This window comes from Dermacentor andersoni, chromosome 2, assembly GCF_023375885.2.
Source record: "Dermacentor andersoni chromosome 2, qqDerAnde1_hic_scaffold, whole genome shotgun sequence".
Taxonomy (NCBI): Eukaryota; Metazoa; Arthropoda; class Arachnida; order Ixodida; family Ixodidae; genus Dermacentor; species Dermacentor andersoni.
Window position 1 is genome coordinate 141,228,953 of NC_092815.1, and position 26,674 is coordinate 141,255,626.

Consider the following 26,674-nt stretch of genomic DNA (forward strand, 5'->3'; position numbering starts at 1 on the left):
AAGTTCTAGGGAACCAAATCACTGGATTTCACTGGAATCAAATCACTGATTCTACGGCGGCATCGGAATGCACCAAGAAACTCATACTGTTGTGACCTTCCCCCAAAGGGGAAGGTCACAACAGTCGCAACGTTTAAGCCGACCACAAACCAACGGGATCCTCAAGAGACGCTGGTTCAGCACGGCCGGACCGCGAGGACTCTGTATCGCCAGACGGGGGCCCGTTACAGGTCTCGATCCAGGTCCAGTGCCCGAGACTGCCCCAACTCCAGGAACAGTGGCCAAGAGAGGGGCCAAACCACAAAACAACAAAAGAGCAACAAGACGCAGAACAAGGAAGCCTAAAACAAGATAAGCTGCGGGCAGCAATCGCCTCCCAACCCACACACCAAACGACAACACAACTCACGCGCCTAGAACGCGCACTAGAGCTAATGCGAGTGCGAATAGGAGACCTAGAAAGACAAAATAGGCAATTGAAAAAGCAACAAGCGCAGCAACTACATCAAGGACCAAAACCAGCCCACACAGGAGAGAAAGGGCAAAAACTACCGACTTTAGAAGGCGACGCCGTAATTACCGTAATTACCTTGTCGATGTTGAAAGAAGTCATAAAAGAAGTTATACCCTCGAGAAGGTGATGATACAGTTAGATCGAAAACTAGAAGTTTTGGACAAGAAAATCCAGGCATAACAAATGGAATTCACGAAAGCGTTGCGAAAGCATGCCGCAGGTTGTAACATAAGAGAAAAAACAGGGAAAGTATACAACAGCATGCTTCAGAAGAGTGCGAAATATGGCAGTGGAACTGCTGCGGGTTCCGGCGTAAAATTGGACAACTGTCGCAGCTTGTGATGACACAATAAAGGTCACCATGCAGTTATCATAGCACTACAAGAAGCCGGAACAAACCCAAATTTACAGGGATACGAAACCTTAAATACCGAAGGTGAAAACTGGAAGGTCGCAACATTGGTGGACAAAAAAGTTGCAGCAATATGTCACAAAGCCATAGAGGGAACGGACATTCCGCATATAACAACAGAAATCACATATAAAGGCACCAAAGGAAAGAGTGCTTTCGTAATTAATATCTGCTGCTCCCCGAGTCATAGAAGAGCAACGTTCGACAAATTATTTCAAGAGACAGCAAAAATGGCAAAGGGCAGCCCTCTAGGATAGTTGGGAATTTTAACGCCAGGCACTCAAACTGGGGGTATCCAACCGAAGACAATGAAGGCAAAAATATCACAGGACAAATAGAAGCACTCGGCATGACAGACCCTGCAACAGACCTAACAGACCCAGCAATCCCAACAAGAACAGGATATATTATCTCTGTGGACACAAGTCCGTACCTAACCATAGCTAAAGATTATCCATATGCCTAGTGGTGCAACACCCTCGAAAGTCTAGGAAGTCACCATTATATTATAAGCACCACAATCCGCACATGCCTAATCCGCGAACAAATAGGTGCAGTTAAAATAACAGAGTGGCGGGCATATAGATAATCGCTTAGAGAACAAACCACTGACATGAATGATTTAGATAAGTGGTGCAGATATATACGAAATATAAAGCAGAAACATACCAAAACCATCACCAGGACGGAAAAAAGCACTTGAAGTGGACCCTCACCTACTGCACTTGTGGGATGCAGGAACAAACCTGACCAAAACATGGAAGCAACGTAAACGCAACCGCAAGCTCAAAATGAAAATCGAAGAAATAACACAGCAGGCCGATGAATACGCTAACCAACTTGCAACAGCCAACTGGGAACGCCTCTGCGAGATCGGACTGGAAGGGAAAATTATTTCGGAGAGGACAGTAGTTAGAGCGTTGGGGATGTGGCTGCAATCGAATGTCAGATGCCTCCACACTTTAAACACGACCAGAAAAACAACGCAACATATTAACCGGATTATAGCACGTGTGGCTCATAATCGGACAGGGATGGGGGAACAAAACACCATCAGACTGGTGAAAGGCCTGGTCATTAGCATTCTAATCTACTCCCAACTTACCATGTCATGAATAGGGAGGAAGAAGAGAAGGCTGATCAAATAATAAGGATGGCATATAAAAGAGCCCTGAGGCTGCCACGCAACACTTCGAATGAGAAGCTTCTAGCCCTCGGCCTACACAATACATTTGATGAGCTGGCTGAGGCCCAGCTCACAGCGCAGAGGAGTCGACTGGCGCAAACGACAGCCGGCAGAGCTCTTCTTCAAAGAGTCGGCCTTGGAGAATGCAAACAAGCACACCAAAACACCAAAAGGCTACCCTGCCAGATTAGAGATTTGCATGGGGTATCACCAATACCACAGAACATGGATCCGACATTACACGCAGGAAGGAGAAAGGCTAGAGCAGAATACATAGACAAAACAAGAAAGTACTTGGACACTGCAAGATTCACGGATGCTTCACCATATCGGGCCAACGCAAAGCATATGTTGGCAGTTGTTGTAAACCGAAAAGGTAAAATCACGGCCTGTGCTTCGGTTTCCCGAACAACCATTGTAGAAGCAAAAGAAATGGCCATTGCCTTAGCTATAAGAGAAGGCATAGAGCGCAACGCACCACTGACATTCTCAGGCCGCATGTAGGAGTTATAAAAGGGGGAAAATCGGCAGGAAGGCAGACCGGATACTTGCTCAAATCAGCAGAGAACTCAACGCCAAGTATACCAAAGCAATAACATGGGCCCCGGGACACGAGGGTATTACTGGAAACCTCTATGCAGACGAGACGGCTCCAGGTTTCACTAATTGCCGAGCTGCCCATGGCAACACCGTGGAGGACCTGACACGATGTTGCCATTTATTTATCCTCAGGCCCCAAAGGCCCTGAAGGTAAATAAATAAATAAATAAATAAATAAATAAATAAATAAATAAATATACCTGCGGTGTGGGAGCACACCGACACTCTATCACATCATATGGGGAATGCACGGCTCACACCGAAGACCAAGTAGAGTATAACACAAAAGTAAAGTGGGAGGCATTGCTATCCAGGTCTGCCCTCGGGGACCAGCTCAGGCTGGTCCCCGAGGGTATTCCCCGTTGTCAGTCTCTCCAGTAATCAGCTGTTAGTAGTCAAGAAACTTTAAAGCCAACTCTATTGAGACGCGATACTCGAAGCGCATGGTCGCCGGCGCTTTCTACACGGTCTGTAAGCACTGGGGAAACCGAGCTGATGCATAGTAGTATACAGTAAGGGTCAGAACCACTGTGGCGCATTGTGACTGCACTTGGTCTCATGGCGATCACCTACAGCTCAAGTGTGACGCAGAACAAAGAAAAAAGGAAAAAAAAAAAGACGATGACAGCCGCGCGCTTTGAATATTGCGTTTCAATCGCTCAGCACTGTACATTTCCGACGATGCTTTGCCATTGTCTAGTAGTTCTAACATTATTAAGGGGCCGTTCACACACAACAGCTTCGCGTCCTATGGGAATTGCCTGTCTTCGCCTCCGCAGCTGTAACAGCTCCAGAGCTTGATCTACGAGGGCGAACACTGGGATTTGCAGTCGCCATTTTGCCGTCGTATCTGTGCACCACTCTTCCTTTTAGGGTATATTTTCCTTCCTCGCGCTTACCAGCTCTAGTTCCATCCGGTGCATGGCTGTCTGCTGTGCATCGTTGGCGAAGGCGAAAACACACCGGTGTGTTCACACTCGCCGCCGCCGACAGCTCTCGTTGCACTAAGCTGTGTGAAATGGACGATGACTGAAGATTGGGCTAGTTTTTCACATAATAATGACGAAGCATTGGAAGGACAAAAATAATTGCAATGGACATAGAACTTACCGACATATGTGCGATCCGCGAAGGAGCTCAAGAAAAAAGAAAAGGAGTCCTACGTCTTCTTTTCTGTCCATAATATTAGAATGCAGCTCTTAGGCGCCCGTTCCAGCGTTGACCGTTGGCGTCAGTGTAACCGAGCGAACGAGCACAGCGAAGGATAAAAGAACGAACGCAGAGCGCAGGGGAGCGTGAAAGCAACACCCTCCATTTGATGAAAGATGGCGATAACGAAGACAGCGCGAGGAGGAAAGCGGAGGAGGATAGCGTAGCGGAACCATGAGGTAGAAGGCCGAGGAGGGGGATATTGCGAAAGCGTGAGAAGAAAAGCGTAGTGCCGAGCAAGACGGGCTCTTCTGCGACCACCACTACGAGATGGCGCCAGAGTAGTGCATCGTCGTCTGTTCACCGATGACATGCGGAGAACGCGTCGACCGATATCATATATGGAAACAAAGCGCTGCATGAGCGGGGGGTCTGTCTGCGGCTGCTGCTGTGAATTGCGCCCACGCTTCACCCACGCGCTGCCTCTCGGGATCTCTCGATTAGTGAGGCAGTCGCGCCAAACTTTGCTCCATTTGCAGTGGTCCGCACGAGACAAATTGTCCACGCCAGCCAATACATGCACCGCGAAATGAAAATGTGTATAGATTTCGTATTAGGGAGTATCGTAATTGTCGGTGAACTTTACTTCAGAAAGAAACGATAAAGCCGGACCTAACCCGAAGGCGCTACATAGTCTCGCATTATCTTCGTAGCGTTCAGCTACGAGGTAAGGACTGGGGAATGTGAGAGCCGACCCAGAAGGTGGGCGTGCAGTTTAACACACTGTCCCAAAGCGTTAGCTGCCACGACATGAGAATGGGACAAACTGACACGCTCCCGGTCGTGAAGCAAGGAAGAAAGTAATTATGGCGGCCGAATTGAAGCTAGAGCGCACACAAGTGCTTTAGCTCGTGCTATGGAGAATGCGACGTATTCGTTAGTCGTGTCAAAGAAGTGTAACACAGTCGAACGCCTTTATGACGACGTACTTGCTTAGGACGTCCGAAATCTTTCGTTATACAGGTCACTTCATTGTAAAGGTGGTGCGGCGCACAGGTCACACGAGAACACGTCATTCCGTTAATTAAAGCGATGCTCGAATGTAGTTGGCGTCCGCGTGAGAGAAGCACACATTTCGCTGCTTGTGTCTGTTGCGTCAGGGCCTCGATACCACCGTGCATAACGACGTAGAGCTAAGCACCGCAACTTGAGCCGAATAACGCATGCGCAAGCCTACATGTTATCGCTCATAACTACCACAGTCACTCTGGCAATCTTTGTAGTCTTCTAGCAAATACTTCTTCATTGTATGACATACGAGAAAATCAGAACTGCCCTCATGAACCGCTTCGGTAGCAGCGAAAGCCTCTTAGCTAAATAGCCCCCATTCAAAGCCTTTAAAGAGCGCAAGCGCGATATTGATGCTCATATTTGGCAGCCAAGCAAAAAAGAAAAAGAAAGGCGAAACCCCACAAACATCGACCCTCATTTTGAAGAAAAATCGCATTACGTGAACGTCACCGTGTAGGTGTGATCTGATACCTCCAGTGACCCCAGTTGAGGTCAAAGACGGTTCATTGAAGAGCAGCAGGTGCCTGTTGGCTCCTGGGGCCCATACCGAATGGCGCACACCCAGCGGCCACATGATACGTACCCTATCAGTTTCATACAGTAATTACTAGAGGGAACTCGGTCGCTAGTGTCTACGGGAGCTGCAATGAGAGCGGTTGTGCCGGCATGGAAATTATGGGAAGTACATGGATTTGCCTAAACTTCGTCCTTTTGGCTTCTAAGGGCTTTGTAAACTCGTAATTTTCAACAATGTACTGCGTAATAAATTATTAAATGAACATCACTAAAATTGTCCGGCGGCGTGCAGGATTCGAACACAGGGACTCTAGCACATAAGCCTGTAATTGAAACGATTAAGCCACGGACGCCTGCATTGACAAGCGAATGAAACGCAGTTATGAATTCATCGCGGGCATGCCAGTGCCTTGAGACGCTTGGTGCGTTTCGAGTTGGCCACCTGGACAAGCTCAATCGTTGCAATTAATAGCAATTGTGCGTGTTCGCGGCGTCTTCTGCACTTCGAAGAGTACAGATTGCGCTGAAACTTACGCCAATAAAATTTATATAGCGTAATGTACAAAGCCACAAGAATGTCTGAATCCACAAGCACGAAGATCAGACAAATCCATGTATTTCCCATCATTCTCATGGTGGTACAGCGACTGCAGCGCCAGAGTTCCCTCTAGTAGTTATTGTAGGAAACTCTATGACGTGCCCAATGATATGAGCAAAACAAAAACAAGGTAAAAGCGGGAGTGGGCTCCCGCTTTTACCTGGTTCTCGGGATCAACTTCCGGTTCGGATGCGAGCGCACGTCTTTTCCTGGCGCTCCGTTTCTTTTCGACAGTTACGCGCGCTGTTCGCGTCTCACCATCTGCTGTCGCCCATCCTCTTCATCGGTGTCGCTTCGGCCACACGTCGAGACAAGCCTCGGAAAGGTGCGTTGCTTTCTGGCCGTTTTACGGCCGCTTTTACGCGCGAGCGGGCGGCCTTTCTAAGCCTAATGCATGGCCACGACTGCGTTGATGACCGAACGCGGGTCATCGAAGCTACCTCCATCTGACGACCATGAACAACGCCAGGGACAATCAGCTTTGATGACGCCTGCCCAAGACTGGGGCCAGGAAGCGGCTACGCCACGTCCCGAAGGCGTTCCGGAAGCGTCTACCACAGAACGCTCTGCTGGGATGCATGAAGAACGCTGTGGGCATGCTACCGCTGACCAACAACATAGACGCGAACGCCAAAGACGAAAGAACAATAGGGAACCGAACGAACGCAGCCGCAGCCGCCACCGTCGTGATAGAGACCGCTCTGCAAGTCTGTCAACGACGGCCAGTGCGGTATCGAAACGAACGCGGCACGACTCTATCACGTCATCGACCTACGCAGACGCGTCAGCCCCTTCCAGTGACGAAGACGACATGCAAACACAAGCACCACCGACATCCTCAAGCCTACAGTCTGATGTGACAACGCCACGTCAAGCAGAGACTGCATTGCACGCGTCTCAAGAACTGTTTTCTTACGCAAACTCAACTGAGAAGCTAGAGACAATTCGAGACGCCGGAGCCCTCTCCCAGGACGCGTTTGAAGATTACGGTGATGAAGGAGTGTGGAAAGTGCAACGCCGTAAGCACAACCAAACGCGGCCCGAGAAGGAAACACCGCCAGAAACTTTTGTGCTAGTCGTGAAACCACGGGTAAACGTGGCGCTCACGACTGTACCAGGCAAGGACCTCCACCGCAACTTCGTGATGGCCACACCCGCTGCCGTCAACACCAAGCCTTTGACGTACACGTTGCAACCAGCATCTAACACCATACGATTGCTCGTTCACGACAAGAGGCAAGCAGACGGGCTTCTCAAACTTTCACACCTAGACGTGAACCACGGACAGATACCAGTACAAGTGTATCAGGCACCCGGACGAGACATGTGTCGAGGTGTTATATACAACGTTGACTGCAATGAAACAAAGGCTGAACTCCGGGCAGCCTTGACCTGTGAGCACCGACGTATCCTTGACGCGCGCCCAATAGGAAAGCGTGGGGCATGTCTACTGACTTTTGAAGGACGCCACGCCCCTAACAGAGTCGCGTATTACGGCCGCATCACCCGAATTTCAATTTACGAACCTAAAAGCATCGTGTGTAATCGTTGTCAATGCTTTGGTCACAAGAAGGATGTCTGCCCGCACGAAGCGGTATGTCCTACATGCGGCAAGACACACGAAGGTAGTACTACTGGCAATGAATGCAAACAGACGACGCCCAGATGCCGCAACTGTGAAGAAGAAGGTCACACGGCGACTGACCCGCAGTGTCCAGCTAAACTGAAGTCCGACGCAAAAATTGCTAAGAAACTCCACTCAAGGCCCCGCTCTCGTCGTAGAAGGCACGGCGCACACCGATCGAGAAGCCGCACTAGAACTGTCCAGTGCCATGACGTCAAATTGACGCAGCAGCTACTTGAAAGTGAAAACATCTCAACGCAGCCACGTACCATAAAGGAAGCAGTGAACGAGATTGTTTCAAAGAACTGCGCACAACCAACAACGGGAGGAAACGGCTGCAACCTCAACTACGCAGCAGCGCTCAAGCGAACTCAACCAAGTGGAGACAAACCGGCGAACTCTTTACCTTATACCAGACCTATGCTGCCTTCACCATCGCAGCTGGTTGATACATCGAAAGACAGTGTAGAAGCTGAGATTGCGGAACTCGCACGACAGAACGTCGAACTGCGGCGGAAACTAGAAGAGAACGAAAAAAGGCATGCAGCACTGCTCGAACGTGTTCGTGCCAAGCGACAGCAGCAGCCATGCAATCCGCAGGAGCTCACTAAAACGCAAGAAACAACCTCTACTACCACACAGCAGACAGACCTGGCTCTGCTGGTACAACAACTTTTGCACCCTCTCCTCCAAGCGCAGGAGAAGCACTTCCAACGACAATATGGCTTGCTCCAACAGCTCTTTGCCTCGCGTCAATAGCCACCCGGCTTCGCGTACAGCCCTCGACAGTCCCACTCCACACGTTTTACAGTGGAACTGCCGAGGGCTCGGCACTTGTGCGACAGAACTGAACCTCTTGTTTGACTGTGTCGGACGCCCCCTTGCGCTTTTACTTCAAGAAACTAATGGCACAGATCGGACACTACGACAGTTCAATGGTTATTACCAACCGTCAATAGAGCATAGAAACAGGAAACGACACCGAAACCCGCAGCACAATGGTATCGCCAGTGCAGCCGAAGAATTTGTAATACGGGGACAAGCGGCTGTCTTTGTCCGCACAGACATTCCGCAAACGCAGATTGACACTTCTCAGTACTCGACTGCCGTGCAGGAGGTGGTGGCTGTCCGTTGCAAGATTGCAAAGCGAAATGCAGTGCTGGTATCGGTATACATGCGCCCTGAAGTTAGCTCGCGTACACGCGGTTCATTCACGTGGATTCACGCTTTGCGGAGACGTTACCCAAACGACGACTTCCTGATAGGCGGCGATTTCAACGCCAAGCATCCGCAGTGGGGCTATGACTATCACACGCCCCGCGGAATGGCGCTCGCAGATGCCATGGAGTCAGCTGACTTAGTGCTCGCAAATGACACCGACTACCCCACCCGCGCCGCCCTGCATAGTGGACAACGTAACACGACCCCAGACCTGACGTTATCCACACCAGCCTACGTGAAAGACTGGCGATGCGATCCGGACGCCTGGGGCAGCGACCACTATCCACTGTGGATTACTTTGAACGTGGGACGAAAGCGTGCGGCCGGGCGCACTGTGCGCACGATGATGATGATGATATGTGGTGTTTAATGGCGCAAGGGCCAGGTGTGGCCAAAGAGCGCCATGACAAGTGGTGATGTTGACGATGTATTGTGGAGATGTGACTTGGCTGTAAAGTGGCCTAAAAATAGTTGCTGTAAAGTGCATAAAATCTACGTGATATAAAATTATGGCGATGACTAATGACGAATACTATGGGCATTAAAATCCATCGTAAAAGAATGACATAGAAATGAAAATATATGAGATGGTAAAAATAGCTGGAGCACTGTTGCCTCGCCGGAGCCCTTGAAACACAAGGGCCTAGAGGCACGTGCTATACGAGAGAACTATCACAGCGCCATCCTCTGAAGAGAGGAGACGCTACGAACATGTGGGGCTAACAACATGCAATACAACATCTTTCAGGTAACTTAAGACTGCATTGGTGTCAAAGAGTGGTTCTGGGCCAAGTAACATAACAGGATGAAGGGGGATGTGCTGCCGGTACGCTAAGAGAAAATGTTTCCTTCTTTCAGATTCGGCTTCCCGACACTCCAGTAGAACGTGGAGGACTGTCAGCCTCTCCCCGCATCTACCACAGGTTGGAGGCTCGTTTCCCGTGAGTAAAAAGTTATGTGTTCCAAAAGTGTGTCCTATTCTTAGACGGCAGAAGAGGACATCTGTCCGGCGGGATTTTGTTACAGGAGGCCAGAAACCTAATTGTGGCTTTATTACATGCAGTTTATTATTTATTTCTTCGTCCCACATGCGTTGCCAGTGGTTTCGTAGTTTCCTTCTTAAGAAAGGCTTCAGGTCTTTGACAGGGACCGAAGCAGTAGGACTAACTGCATGTAATGAAATTGATGTAGCCATCTGGTCCACTAGAACGTTACCCTGGATGCCCCTATGGCCAGGCACCCAGCATATAATCACATGCTGGTTAGATACATATGCTTTACATAACACGGAATAGAGTTCAATTAAAACAGGATTTTTGCACTTACAGAACGATATCAAAGCCTTCACAACACTTAGGGAGTCCGTAAAAATAACTGATTTTTTGAGTTTTGTTTTCCTTATATGCTTCACGGTCGACAATATTGCGTAGGCCTCAGCCGTAAAGATACTAGTTTCCGGATGCAGTACGTCGGATTCCGAGAAGGATGAACCGACGGCTGCATAGGACACCCCGTCGTGTGACTTCGATGCGTCTGTGTAGAACTCCGTACAGGAGTATTTGTGCTGGAGTTCTCGGAAATGCATTTGGATTGCAATCTCTGGAGCGTTTTTTGTAACTTCCATAAAAGATGTATCGCATTGTATCAACTGCCACTCCCAAGGAGGTAGCAGCTTGGCTGGATGCATTAGGCGAAGTTCGAGAAGTGGAACATGCATTTCATGACTAAGCTCCCTCACACGCAGCGAGAAAGGCTGTCTTACGGAAGGACGATTACGAAACAGTGTAGCATTTGTCATGTCGTTAATGGTGTTAAAACAGGGATGTTCAGGATTAGAGTGGACTTTCAAAAAATATGTTTGGCTGATGTGTGTTCTCTGGATATGAAGTGACCACTCATTCGATTCTGCATATAAGCTTTGTACGGGACTCGTTCTGAAAGCTCCTGTGGCTAAACGGATACCCAGATGGTGAACAGGGTCTAGCATCTTTAGCGCGCTCGGGGCGGCAGAGTTATATACCACGGCACCATAATCTAATCGTGACCGGATGAGGCTCTTATACAGATTCATTAGGCACTTTCTGTCACTACCCCACGTAGTCTGGGATAGAAGTTTCATTAGGTTCATTGTTTTCAGACACTTTTCTTTGAGTTGTTTAATGTGTGGGACGAGAGTGAGTCTATTGTCAAGTATAACACCTAGGAATTTGTGCTCTTTGTTTACAGGTATCTGTTGTCCACACATTTGTAAGCAAGGATCCGGAACTAGGCCTCTCTTTCTTGTAAACAGCACACAAGAACTCTTTTGAGGATTGATTTTAAAACCATTTTTCTCTGCCCACCCTGACACCTTGTTCAAACCATGCTGTACCTGTCTCTCGCATACTGCGAGGTTACAGGATTTGAAGCCTATTTGAATGTCGTCCACATAGACGGAATACAAAATGACTGGTGGTAAGGAAGCACGAAGCGTTGTCATTTTAACAATAAAAAGTGTGCAACTGAGCACGCCTCCCTGGGGTACACCAGTTTCTTGTGTAAAAGGACGTGACAGCACATTGCCGACTTTTACACGGAATGTGCGATTGGACAAATAGCTTTCTATGAGGTTTAGCATGTTACCATGAATGTCCATTTCTGCCAAGTCTCTTAAGATCCCGTATCGCCACGTTGTGTCGTATGCCTTCTCCATATCGAGGAATATGGATAGGAAAAACTGTTTGTGTACAAATGCGTCACGGATGTTTGCTTCAATACGTACAAGGTGATCAGTTGTGGAGCGCCCTTCCCTGAAGCCACAATGATAAGGATCAAGTATTTTGTTCTGTTCAAGGAAATGGATGAGGCGCCGATTTATCATTTTTTCAAATACCTTACACATGCAACTTGTGAGGGCTATCGGGCGGTAGCTTGCCACTGAGGAAGGATCTTTGCCTTGTTTTAAAACAGGAACCACAATGGCTTCTTTCCATGCAGTCGGAAGGTACCCTGCTTCCCAGATAGTGTTAAATAGTGCAAGTATTGTAACTTGCGTGTCACCGTGTACGTTTTTAATCATTTCATACATTATTCTATCCGGTCCTGGCGCAGAGCTCTTGCATGCGTTCAAGGCAGCTCTCAACTCTGCAATACTAAAAGTACGGTTGTATGGTTCGTTCTGACGACATTTTCTGATTAGAGGCTTACATTCTTCTATTTGTTTGTGTTAGAGAAACGATTGTGAATAATTTGTTGAGCTTGACACGTTTTCAAAATGCTCCCCAAGTGAGTCTGCCTGGTCTTGTAGTGTATCGCCCTGTGTGTTTACCAGGGGGAGTGAATGTGTTTGCCGCCCTCTAATCCTATTAACTCTGTTCCAGGCTTTGGCCTCATCCCTAAACGAGTTAATGCTCGATAAAAACTTGTGCCAGCTTTCTCTTCTGGCCTGTCGGCGGGTTCGCCTGCCTTGGGACTTTATTTTTTTAAAGTTGATAAGATTCTCTGCAGTGGGAGAAGCGCGTAGCAACCCCCACGCCTTGTTCTGATTCTTACGGGCGATCCTACATTCGCTGTTCCACCACGGTACACGTCGTTTGCATGCCAGACCACTCGCTTCGGATATGCATTTTGATGCGGCATCTATTATGAATGATGTAAGATACTCTACAGCAGCATCAATTTCTAGAGAAGACATGTCGGCCCATGAGATGTTAGTGAGAGTTCGATATTTCTCCCAGTCGGCTGTGTCTATCTTCCACCTGGGAGCTTGCGGAGAATATTCGTTTTCTTTTGATGTTCTTATCAGTATGGGAAAGTGATCGCTCCCGTAAGGATTCTTCGTAACTTCCCATTCAAGTTCGAGCAGTATAGACGGGGAAACTATAGTAAGATCTATTGAAGAAAATGTTCTGTTTGCTAGAGAGTAATATGTGGGTTCCTTTTTATTCAGCAAGCACGCACCGGAAGAAAAGAGGAGCTGTTCAACAAGACGACCCCGCGCGTCTGTACGAGAGTCGCCCCACAGGGAGCTGTGCGCATTGAAATCGCCAAGAACAAGATAAGGTTCTGGCAATTCGTCTATAAATGACTGAAATTCATGCTTGTTTAATTTGAAGTGTGGGGGTACATAAAGCGAGCAAATGGTGACGAGTTTATTTAAAAGAACAGCTCGAACCGCCACTGCTTCAAGGGGCGTTTGTAGCTGTAAACGCTGACAGGAAATATTTTTATGAACCAAAATGGCAACACCGCCTGATGATACGACAGCATCATCGCGATCTTTGCGAAACGTGACATACGGTCGGAGAAAGTGTGTGTGTTGTGGTTTTAAGCGTGTTTCCTGTAGACACAGCACTTTTGGATTGTGTTTTTGGATAAGCTCTTGCACGTCATCAAGGTTCCTGAGAAGTCCTCTGACGTTCCATTGAATTATTGGTGTATCCATATTGGTAGTAAATAAGTGCTGTGTATACGGAAACAGAAGTGTTAATTACAGAGATTTCAGAGCTTAGGTTCCAGAGCTCTTTCGAGGCCCTGTAACCGGGGTTTTACTCTTTTTGAAGCGTTCGAGAGAACCTCGACGCTCCTTAGGCGCTTGGTGCGCCTTGAGGATGGGTGTAGTGTCCATTGCCTCTTGTGAGGCGCCGGACACGTGCTCTTGCGAGCGAGATGTTTCCCGAGAGAGTCCCGCCTTGGAGGGCAAGACCCCTGCGCCCACCAGCCCGGAGGTCGATGGGGCTCCCTGAGGGATCTGGCTGCGCCGGCTGTTGCCAGCGCTGGAAGGGGCCGGGGAGGTTGGGACAGCCTCGGCGGCGGCCACCTTCGGGGTCGGTGGTCCCTCATTCTGCGTCGACGGAGCAGCGCTAGCTGCAACCGCCGCGGGGGCAGATGGCGTAACTGCCGACTCACTGGCTGTGGGTCGGACAGCCGCCGGAGGCCGTTGTGACGCTGCCCCCTGACGCGCCACATCGGCAAAGGTTTTCTTGGGCAGGTACGATACCCGCCTGCGTGCCTCCTTGAAACTTATATTTTCCTTTACTTTAACTGTTACAATTTCCTTTTCTTTTTTCCAGGATGGGCACGCCCGCGAATACGCGGCGTGCTCCCCATCACAGTTTACACAGTGGAGAGCATTCTCACAAGCTTCAGATGTGTGTTCGTGGGCACTGCATTTTGCACATGTTTGGCGGCCTCGGCAGCTCTGCGAGCTGTGGCCGAAGCGCTGGCATTTGAAACATCGGAGTGGGTTTGGCACGTACGGCCTGACACGGAGCTTGATGTACCCGGCCTCGATTGATTCGGGCAAGATACTTGATCCAAAAGTAATTATTAGGTGTTTCGTCTGAATCTCTTTTCCATCCCGCCTCATCTTAATTCTTCTGACATTGATCACATTTTGTTCGCTGAAGCCCTCCAGTAGTTCCGCTTCAGTCAGCTCAAGCAAATCATCATCTGACACAACGCCACGGGTGGTGTTCATTGTACGGTGCGGGGTTACTGTTATGGGGGTCTCTCCAAATGACACTAGTTGCGGTAGTTTCTCATACTGTTTTGCATCGCGGAGCTCCAAGAGGAGGTCGCCACTTGCCATCCTCGACACTTTGTAACCTGGACCAAAAATATCTGTTAGGGACTTTGAAACAAGGAATGGTGAGATGTTTCGCACTGCCTTGTTTGGCTTTTCGGAATGAATAACATGGAAGCGGGGAAAGTTCTGGGTTTGGCGTCCAAAAAACTTGAAGACATCTTCGGTGCGCCCTCGTTTCTGAGGGCGATCAGTAAGGGAGGGGAAAGAAGTTTCCATGAAAAGTGTATGCATTCGGCAACAGCGCCGACCGCCCACCACGGAGCCCAACGAGGGGACGCGGCAGAGCTTGCGTACAAGTCTGCACGACGCCAGTCGTACGCCGTCACTATAACCTAATATGGTGTACCCAAGGTTGGATAGCCACACAGGGTTAACCCTTGCCGCCAGGAGAAAGGAAGTAAAAAGAAGAGAGAAGGAGACAGGAAAGGTCAAAAAGTGAGAGATAAAGACGAAGATACGAGGAGGGAGAGACAGGAAAAGGCGACTGCCGATGTCCTCCAGGTGGGTCAGCCTGGAGGTGCCGTCTATGTGAAGCCGAGGCCGAAGAGGTGTGTTGCCTCCGCCGGGGGGCCTTAAAGGTCCAGACACCCAGCATCGGCTCAACCCCCAGGATCCCCTTTTCCCCAGACACGGCTAAGCCGCGCACGGCTACACGCGGGAGGGTCCAACCCTCGTGTGCTCGGGTCCGTGGTGTCGCAACACACCAAACGCCTGCTGACGCAGACGCCCCTGCGGGGTGTGCGCACGATCAGATGGGATGCCTACAGAAGAGCATTTGCGGAGCAACCCAAGACTTCATCCGTACGGAAGCGGGCGTCACGCACCCTGCGCAAGGCCACTACTGAGACTGAGGTGAGAGCTGATGCTCCGGCGCTGGACATACATATGCTAAACCTTTGGGATGCGCGCAAGCGAGCACAGTTGACATACGAAGCCAATGGCCGACGACATCGCGACCGTGTGCGACTTCGACGTCGCACTGCCATCGCTAGAAGATACGCCAAGCGCCTGTATCGGGAACGTTGGAGCCAGCACTGCTCATCATTAAACGAAAGAACTGGCCTCCACAAGGTGTGGCACACGTTCAAGGCTATGACAGGTCAGCGTAAAACACGCAGTGCTATTTCAAATGTCTTGCTCAAAACTAGCCAGTCAGTCAGCCAACTCCAAGATGATGCCGCGAACACGTTTTTTTCCCCAAACGGCGACGCCCCCGAACGTCGACATTTACCGGAAAACGCCGCCAGTGACCGATGAGGGTATCCAGGCCCCATTCTCACTCTTCGAGCTCGAACAGGCACTTTCTTCCATTAACGCGCGCAGCGCGCCAGGCTATGACGGCGTGACGTGGGCGGCTCTGAGGAATCTGGAAGAATACGCAAAAAAGCAACTTCTCGAGGAGATTAACGAAGTGTGGATCAACGGTGAAATCCCAGCAGGATGGAAGCATTCGATAGTCACACCCATACCGGAACCAAACAAACAGCCAGATGTACTGTCGAACATGCGCCCTGTATCTCTCACACTTACTACGTGTAAGCTGGCAGAGCGAATGGCCTTGACACACATATCTCACTTTCTAGAAACAGAGGGTCGCTTTCATCCAGCCCAGACAGGGTTTAGACCAAACCTTGGCACTCATGACAGCCTCCTACTTGTGAGGGAAAGTGTACTGCATCGAAAGACAGTCGGTCGCGCAAAGCGACACCCGAGCGTCCTGGTGGCGGTGGACCTCCGTAAAGCTTTTGACACTGTGACGCATGAGGCAATCATCGAGGCAGCTGAGAGGCACGGAATCACGGGCCGCCCCCTCAACTTTGTGCGTTCCTTCCTTCAAGATCGCACTTTTTCCATACGGATCGACGGAGACGTCGGGAAGGTTTACCCAAACATAGTGGGAGTCCCACAAGGCTCCATACTATCACCCCTCCTCTTTAATTTGACTATGATAGGCCTGGCTGAGCGACTGGAGGCTATTTCCGAACTGGGCTTCACAATTTACGCAGATGACATCACGTTATGGACTGCATCACGACCAATTGATGAGCAGCAGGAGACCCTGCAAGAGGCACTTGACGTTATTGACGACTACCTGCCACAAACTGGCATGCGGCCATCTCCAGAGAAGACAACCTATGTGGTGATCCGAGGTTCAACGCAGGACGAAGCAGCCCTCACGCTCACTCTCGCAGGCAAAACGCTGCAGCGAGCAGAAAAATCAGTGCGCGTTCTCGGGATACCTATTGACCGCACAGGCACAGCGGATGCGTGGCTCGCAGACCTTCGTCGGACATGGCACAACACTCTGCACCTCATAAAACGAATCTGTTTCCGCATGGGCGGTGCTGGTACCGACGTATGCCGAAAGCTTGTTAGTGCTTTGCTGACATCCCGAGCGATATACGGAGCGCGCTGTTATGACCTGCTTGCTCGGCACTGGACACAGCTAGAGGTACTCCACAGATCAGCTCTCCGTGTTATCACAGGGCTCCCGAAACACACGTGTCGAGGAGCTACATCGCTATGCGAAGTTGCCTACCCTCCGTGCAACCATCGAAGCATCGAAGGCAGGACACGAGGAACGCCTGAAGCACACCAGACAAGGCAGGACTCTACTGGCCTACATGGGAAAGGATATATCAACTTTGCCACAACTGCCATCCGACATCTCACCGTGGGATGACATTGCTGTCGTCGACACTACACCAACGCCCCGAAACATGGGTGCCCAACATGCGCACCGCCGGGCAGCATTCGCTGCGCGTCATGTGCAGACATTGGCAGACACACCGCCAAGCCATGAACAAGTGTACACTGACGCAGCTTTCGACTCACGCACCAACGAGGGAGCAGTCGCCTACCACGTAGTGGGTTCTTGTGAGACACATTCTACCTTTACAACTGCTGATGCTGTCGACTCAACAGAACTTGAACTCCGCGCAATAGTCTGGGCATTAGATAGAGTTTCAAGCACCACGCAAGCAAAACACATCGATATATACACCGACTCTCAGTATGCGCTGCATGCCTGCAAGTCGCGCCACACATCATCATCGGAAGTACTCCTCGTCAAGCAGGCCTTCAGGCGTGCGGAAGCCCACGGGGTCACTGAAACACTTCATTGGATCCCTGGTCACTAGGGCATCGAGGGAAATGAGAGAGCCCACGAGGCGGCGCGCGCCCTTCTTTCCAACCGCGTCGTATCCCGGGATCCTTCAGAAGCCCTCACAACCAGCACAAGCAACACGACAAATGGAGCCCCGTATGACCCAGACAGAGCTCTGAGAGCCGCAGCTAACCGACGCAAGAGGGAACTCCGTGCGAGTGTGCCCTCAGACCCAGACCCACTTCCAGCGGGTCTTCCCAGGTCGGGGCAGGTGCTGCTGCATAGGCTCCGTTCCGGCTTCGTCCTCACACCGGATGTGCTGGAACGGTGGCGACAGTACCGGCCACGCCGGGAAAGACGCCCTCCATCTCCGTCTCCCAACTCCCTTCCATCGCAGGAACCCGGCCATCCCACAGCCTCCGCGGACCAAGAAGCGCTCCAGACGCCACACAGGTGCCCTGACTGCGACATGGCTATGCGGCCATCCGCAGCCCATCTGTTTTGGGAGTGCCAGCGACACGCTCAACAGCGGGACCACCACCTGAGGGCGGTGCGAGTGTCGTCCTACGAGGAGTGGATTAGACCGGCAACTGGCTCGATGGATTCCGACAGGGCCATTCTGGACTCGCTCTTGGCTTTCGCCAAGGACGCGCAGCTTCTAGGACGGCTCTGAATACGCCTCCCCCCTCCTCTTCCTATTCCCCATTATAGGCCTTCGCGCCATCCTTTAATAAATACATTTTGTCATCATCATCACCTGGTTCTCGTTTTGTTCATCGTCTTGAATTTCCATATCCCGCCTTCCCCGTGTATACCCAATGGTATGCATTTTATACATTCTATTTTATACATTTTTTGTGCTCTTCCCCTATTTACGTAATTAAGTACGTGACAATGTTAACTAACGTGCACAGCAAAATAACATATGGAATATAAACGCTGGAGCTACACGTCTTAGCTTATCGCGGTGAGCCTTGCTTGCGGGGTGCATTTGCATCGCAATTTGCACTAGTCTTCTACTGGTGCCACGAATTCGGCCTGACTCGTACAAGTGGCGACCTTTCTCAAAAAGCAGACACACGAAAATACGTTTTCTGGTGCGTCAGGGCCCGGAACTCGCAGTGCGAAATCACTGAAAGCACCGTGAGCGCCTTCGTCCCTACCGGGAGTGCCGATCATCAGGCTATTCGGTTCGTTGCATCAATTGACGTCATAGCGCTGGATTGATACGCACAAGAAAGACGACAGGACGTGCGCTAACATGCGCTAACAGACGCCTAAAAGGAGAACTCGCGACGGTAAAGATTTTAAGAACCTTTAGTTACGTGAACGACTATCTCGTGATGTATGATTTCAATTCAAATACAACTGAAACAGTGAATGACTTAGTTGCCGTGTTCAATGAATGTCTTGACAATCTGGTTACTACACTTGAGCTACCTAACAATAATGCTATCCAGTTTTTAGATATCAAACTAAATTTGACCATTTGACCGCCAATCATTGCTGTCACATTCTGCCTCGTCACATTCAAAGTTGGTGAAGCGAGCAATCGCAAACTCGTGTTTTGTGAATGCGCGCCACAAATCATGTCCCCACCGGATGCTTGGGAGCTTCTTGAGACAAAAAGAGCGGCTACTGGAAGCAGGCTACCCTATCCACGTACTTTTATCAGTGGCGGAAAATGCGCTGAAAAAACTAGCGCGGAACCGGGTGGTAAGCGCGAGCGCAGCCATGAAAGGAGAAAGTGGTTGTACGGTACAGCCACTCAGGACAACAACAACAACAACAACGACAACAACATGCATGGGATATCACATGGTTTAAAGAAGGTGGCCCGAAAAGCGGAAGTGGACGTCGTATTTTTAGCTCCACAAAAGCTATCAAGCATATGTAAGGGCTCCGATCCGTTGAGAAGGACGCGCCGTGGCTGCGCGAAGAACCATCGGCTGTCGTTTGTGCACTGCGCGCAAGGTGTCGTATATTGTTTCCCTTTCTCGTGCGGGAAAGTGTACATAGGGCAGACAGGTATATGCTTCAATGGCAGGCTAAGGGAACACAAGCAAAAAATCTCAGTGCCATTCCACTCTGTGAAGAAGGGAGACCAGCGAAGCTGTGTATGTGGGGCCCTTAATGGCGAACTGCCCCTCCGCAAGCGGGTCGGCCCGGCATTGCACAATCTCCGGGATCCGCTCACCTATGGGGAGTTTTTCGCTTACTACGCCAACAACGACACGAAAATTTCCTTGGACGGTAGAGGTATACAGCGAAGCTGTAAAAAATTGAACTGTTATCGAGATGGACATGATGATGATTGCGGGTGTAAACCACAGTTTAAGGATTGTGTAGTCATGTTTAGAAATGCAGATAAAGATATGAAGGAGATTGATGAAGCAATCTTGATTGCGAAAGAGGGTGCAAACTGCGTCAGCGCTCAGTCGATTACTCTGAGCAGAAAGGAAACGGCCTATCTGGAAAATGCTGAGTTGCGCGTGCGATGATTTCCACTCGTTTGAGCCGGTATAAGTACCACGTTTTTCTGAAATAAAATTCAGTTGATAGTCAGCGCACGTCCTGTCGTCTTTCTTGTTCCCGTCAATCCATCGCTATGACTTCAATGAATTCGTCCCTTCGTCTGCTTCCCATGCCACTGCTCTGACGTCTGCCGTTCGCGGCGCTGTTCGCCAACACGTCGTAGAGTTACTGTATATGCCATATGCAGTAACTCTAACACGTCGGTGACGTGCCGCTGGCGCCTTACGACAGCCGTCCGGTGACTACATGCCGACCGTGGAGAGAGGCTTGTGAGCTGCCGGGGTGGTTCGGCAGCCGCTGCCTTCTTTTCATTCTCTTTCCGTCGGCCGAAGGTGCGGGGAGTAACTGCCTTTGTATAACTTTTCATCCCAAGGTCACGGATTACTCTGTGCTCTTCTTCTTTCTGGAGGTATTGTGTTTTGGTTGGAGTTTTCCTTTTCTTCAATTAAGCTGTTCCCAATCAGGCAGATATCTGCCGAACCTTTGATTATTGCTGCAGCCCTTTCAAGAAGTTATGTGGAACGTACTATAGAAGCAAATTGGCAGTGTAATATCGGATAGAGGTAATCCGCCGCTATCATGTATCCAAGAAATCAGATAATTTTCGCCTCAATATCTTGTATTCCGCATCATGATAACATTTCAGGTGTTTTTCATTTTTCAGTCTTGTGTTTATAAACAATACAAACTTGTGTTGCTTCATGATGTTTTAATTATGCATCGTCAAGGATTTAATTGTAGGAAAGTTTCGAAGGGCCAGAAGAAATGCCAGAGAAGTTGAAATAATTTTCTTAGAAGTACAAGCGATGCGTATACCCTGTTCGTTACGATGCGTTATAACTGCTCTAGCTCGTGTTCATCCTGAAGGTATTACTATGCGCTTAGTTATTGAAAGGGTCTGTTGCTTAGTTCGTATGCCATGGCTACATGGGAAAGCGGCGGCGCGAAGTAAAAGCACAACTGGACAACGAATGTTTTAGCCAAAAAGCGTATAAATAAACGTAGGGAACTCGACACGTAGGTGGAAAACTAATGTCCATTAATGAACCTGATACGCAAATGTACTCAATTGAATGCATATTTTTCTTCATGCGATATATTGGCGATATTTCGCAACCAACAAAGTGATATACGTGTCGAAAATAAATGGAATCGCTGTATTTTTTTCCAGCTATATATAAAGAGAGTACAGCGATTTCAACCTAACACACACACACACACACACACACACACACACACACACACACACACACACACACACACACACTTATATATATATATATATATATATATATATATATATATATATATATATATATATATATATATATATATATATATATATATATATATATATACAGTAAACTCTCAGTTGTACGAACAGCGGTTTATCGAATATTTCAGAATAACGAACTTTTTAAAAATCCCCGGCAGTTTTCTTATAGATTCTATGCAAAAATGTTTCACTTAAACGAATTTCGGAACAGTCAATATATCAGTTTAACGAACTCGCTCAGAGGACCAAGGCTTATTTTTAACGAAGTTTTGCGCCCTGCACTGCAGGCGCAACCGATGCCCGCCCTCATCAAACCGCCGCTCCACCGGCAAGCCGAACAGTAAGAAGACGACGACGACGATTGGAAGCTAGCGCGGGCTGTTGCCTCTTGGCCAACTGCGGCGTATTGCCTTGTAAATATACTTGTAAATAGCTTTTCGTCGGTGTCTTCCTACGTAACAATATAATCGCGAACAGAGCTTTAGTAACCGAGAAATTGAGGTAAATGCACGACACGATTTGAGGCCCCCCAGCGACATTCCGGTACTAGCCCGATGACGAAAGCACTCCTCATCATAATTTATGTCACTAATACTCATCTACTCGTATTAAAAAGATCATTTCATTAGATTATAAGACGGAAGAAAATGCTACTTGTCTACTTCTATTCAATTCTAAGAAAAAAATAACATTTTGATGTTACCCTTGAGTAGTATGGGTGATCGAAAGGTTTCGTTTTCGCTCGACTCTGTGCACTCGACTCTGCGCCGCGCGCGCTTTGGAGTTTCAGCTGTTTCTTTATCGCGTCGTGCTGCGGTGGTCCTGCTGGCTCGCGAAACTTGCATTTGGAACAAGCAGCGAGAATGCCACGTCCATATGTTGTCGTGGGATGCGCGAACGGTCCGCGGAACTTGGCCAAGGGCAATTGCAGCGGCGAATCCAACGTTACTTATCACCGTGTGCCATCGAGTGAACTTCTCCGTTCGAAGTGGTTAGGTGCCGTACCTCTGCCACAGCGCGCTGGCAAAGAGCCGAAAAATCACGTAATGTGCTCGCTGCACTTTCGTCCAGAGAATTACGAGTTCAACGCCGACTTACTGAAGTCGCGTGAAGTGCCTTTCAAAGCAGGCCGTCGCCGTAGCAGTACGCAACGACGCCGGCAGCGCGAGCCCTCAACAGCACGTCACATTCATCAGTGCTTAAATCGCTGAACTGGAGCCCAGCATCACGAGCTAATGTGTCGTTGTCAGGATCATCCATTGCAACGAGCGTCGAAGTTGGCGTCATAAAATAAAGAACCAGCTTATTGCTGTGCGCTTTCCCTTCCGCTAGCCACCATAGTTCCGCTTTCGCGCTGCTGTCGGCTCTGTCTTGGCTCTGTTTCTGGCCGCGCGTTTGCGTTTTGTGCAGAAAATCCGTAGCGCCGTCTGCTGGAGCCGCTTTACTCACCGACGGTGCAACGTCAATATGAGACCATGACGTCAATACTACTCGATCGGAGGGCGGGTGATTTGAACTGCGCTAGAGGTACGCGGACGCTTCAGAACGCATTTTCTCTTAAAATAAGTCTCTTCTTCGCACGAAACAAGCGTTTCGAGGTTTCTGGGATGGTATTTCAACAATCCACGTCGACTTAACATTAACCTTTAGTGTCCCTTTAAGGAGCTCGTGTCACAGAAAAGCCGGTGTCGTCGGCGTCGGCGGTGTTGGCCGTGAGCGAAAAATCCCGGAAGGCAATTCACAAATGAAAAGAACTTGCAAGATGGGCTGGGTGGGAATCAAACCAGGGTCTCCGAAGTGTGAGACGGAGCCGCTACCACTCAGCCATGAGTTTTTTTATTACTGGCTTGGCAAAAGAAAGTACAATGTGAATATTACATGGCCTTAAAAAACAACTAGTCAATGCCGGACCAGTGTGTTGTGATAAGAACGATGTAGGCTAGTCACTTGGTCCAAAGCACTTAGCCAATCAGGAGGATCACTCTGTGCACAGAAAAATTCGCGTATATATAGCACATTTTCAATGAAGTATTCATGTGCTGGGGCCTGAACAATGCGCTCATGTCTAATATCCATACGCATTCGCCACACGCTATGCATGCACAGAAGCATTAACAGATCGACAGGAACCCCCTCTGGTTCTGCGCATGGCAGGAAGCGTATCCCGAAAGCGCTTAACGGCAATTCCTTTTTAAAGCTGCGTTTTAGAATATCCCACAAAAACACTGCGTCATGGCACTCCAGAAAGATATACTCGATCGTCTCCGGTTTTTTGCATATAAAGCAATTCACAGACCAAGGTACAAAAATGCCTCTGCTTTGCAACCACGGTTTCACTGGGAGAGTGCCTGTATGTAGTTGAAAAAAGAACTCAGCCATGAGTTCGATGGTTCAAAGCTGGACAAAAGCGCCTCTAGTGAATGCGGCGTTGCCTTAGAAACGTGCCGTAGGAAGTTATACTGCGGTGTATATAGGTAATTATGAGTATGTAAATTACAGAAGTCGCAGTTAAACGAGTAGCGAAGTACGTTTCCGCTACATTTATTCTGCGCTTGGCGCACACGCAGAGCCATCTTGCGACAAACACAGAAGACCCCCTCCTCGCAATGTACGGCGCTGCCCCGACAGGTGGCGCGCCACTCGCCCGCTTCTCCCCTTCGTCTCGTCAAGGCACGGAGGAAGGAAACTAAGGAGAGGCCCTACCCCCTCCGCGCGCTAGAAGAAAAGTGTGGCGGAAATGACGTAGTAGGTTCTCTTTTTTTGCTGCTTTTTTATTTTTTTTGTTGTATGGCCACGCCTTTTGGGCCACAATGGCGGCGTTGTTATGGTTTTGAGCGCTCACACGTGTTGCTCTGGTAGGTTTCGGGCCGTGGCAAAGGCGCTGAGTGGGTGGGTTTGCGTTAGTCACCGTGTCTTGTTGCGCTGTGTTACCTGCACTGTGCTCTGCCAGATGTTGCGCGAGCGCGCGACACCAAGCGCAGTGCGGCGTGGTTTCGCGAAAGATGTAAACAAGAGAGGAGGGTGGCCCAAAAGGCGGAGCATCGCCATGAGCAACGCCAAATTCCGGCTTCACTTTTGCTTCACAAAGAGTGACGTCAGGGCCTCTCCTTAGTTTCCTTCCTCCGTGCGTCAAGGGCATGCCGAGCGAATGAGTGGCCGGTGCAAACGGGGTGCGATAACGCTATCGCGTTCCACTCTTGAAGGCGAAGTTTAAGCGTCCTCCAATTTTTTATGTGGAACTTTTTATCCTTATGAAACTATCCGCCTCAGCGTGGGTACGGACGTGTGCACATGTGCGCAAGGCTGTGACGCTATGCATCTTCATATGTTCTCTTTTAGGACAGCCTCCAGGATTTCGAAATGGGTGTTCGCATTATAACTGAAACACTTGTTCATTTTGTCTGACCCGTAAGACTTCCTTCTCGTATTGTTATTATTATTATTATTATTATTGCGATAGCAATTATATGGACTCTCCAGGCGGATTTCTGCCGTTGCCGTCGCCGTGAGGTTCCATGTGAGTGAAAGCCTGTGAGGGTAAGCCAGCGAACGCGGTTGAATATCGCGTGCGCGAGCGAGGAACGCGGCCCGGATGCGTGCCCTCTCCTGTGGCACGCGAGGCAGGGGGGTGAGGCGAGGGAGGAGGGGCGTTCCTCTCCGGCGGCGGCTGAGGTGTCTCGATGGCCTCTTCGCCCGCCGCTCCGTACAGAGTGGACACAATCGCGGCGTCTACTACGGCGTTGGCCACGCGAATCGCGGACGCCGTAGTAGACGCCTTTGGCAGACGCAGTAAGGAAGCGTTGCCGGCGCTCGTGTGCCTTGATCGATCATTCAATCAATCAATCAATCAATCAATCAATCAATCAATCAATCAATCAATCAATCAATCAATCAATCAATCAATCAATCAATCAATCAATCAATCAATCAATCTTTATTTAGCATTCATTCATTTACAAAAGAATTAACACTAGGACAAGAACTAAAAGCTGCTTTTTTGCAGCTTGACAAGGTTCTTGCTCATATCCATGACATCGGGGACAGAATAATGTTTGTACACTTCAGTGTGTGCAATGTACAAATGTATAAGTGAAAACGTTGGAGGCGAAATGTACAATCAGTGATACAAAGCTGTGTGTTAGTCAGTACAAATGACATATGTGAATATACAGTATATAACAGAAATACATAATTATTTTCAACTGCTGAAAAATTTATGATATAACGTTTTCTTGACATACGGAAACATTGATAGCAAATAAAGATGTGCATAAATTTCTTGCAGGTTACATCCTATATGCGAAAATAGCATCAAAAAGAAAAACTACTTAATTTAAAGGAGGTAAGTAGTGATTCCCCTAGCCAAAGTAACGTTAAAAAATAATTACTCAGTTTGAATTAGGAAGTCTCGTATTGTTTTCCTAGTAATGTCAGTTATCTCTATACCGTTTTCATGAAGTTTATTTAGTAAGGATGGGACGCGACTGGATAGACGATTTGATCCATAATTTGTACGGGAGAGTGGTAGCTGCCATCTCTTTCTTTCCCTAATGTTATAGGATATATCTGTTGGTTCTGTTAGGTTGCACAATCGCAAGAACACTTCATTATTATACATAAAGTAGCTCTGGTATTTTAGGGCAAGGTTCACGTCATATAAACTTGCTAGACTAATGATATTATACTTTGAAAATAATTCAGATGTATGTGCGTCGAATGGCGCGCTTGCGATATGACGAACAGCCTTTTTTGGAGTAGTAATAATTTACTGATATTTTGCTTTGACGTGGTACCCCACACAAGGTGGCAATACATTAAATGAGATGAGAATAGTGTGTTATAAAGGATCAGCTTAACTTTAAATGGTATCGTCTCACGGAGTCTACAAAGCACGCCGCAAGCTTTGGCTAAACGGGATGCAATAAGTTCCACATGTTCATTCCACGTTAGTTTTTGATTAACTATAACACCCAAAGTTTTAACGTTAGGAACAACTTCAATTACTTGAGAGCCAACCTGCAACAGTATGTCTTCACTCAGATGTTTTTGTGGAGGTGCAAAAATAACAACTTTTGTTTTTGTTGTATTTAACTTGAGAGCGTTAATCTTGCTCCATTCGGTCAATTGTTCCAGTGTGATATTTGCCAACAACGAGAGATCGCCGATATTGCGAGAGTGAAAGAAGAGGCTGGTGTCGTCCGCATAAATGATGAAGTTAGCGTCATTAGAAATGTTGACAATGTCGTTAACATATATATTAAACAATACTGGCCCTAGTATATTTCCTTGGGGAACGCCCT

General features: G+C 48.7%; 1 protein-coding gene across 1 annotated transcript in view; it reads left to right on the forward strand.

The window, feature by feature from the left end:
* Window positions 1-6,295: 6,295 nt before the first annotated feature.
* LOC129387306 (uncharacterized) overlaps window positions 6,296-26,674 on the forward strand; it is a 43,679-nt gene continuing 23,300 nt past the window's right edge. Inside the window, exon 1 of the mRNA XM_055076200.2 lies at window positions 6,296-6,371. The gene's annotated coding sequence lies outside the window, so the exon portion shown is untranslated. The remainder of the gene's footprint in view (window positions 6,372-26,674) is intronic.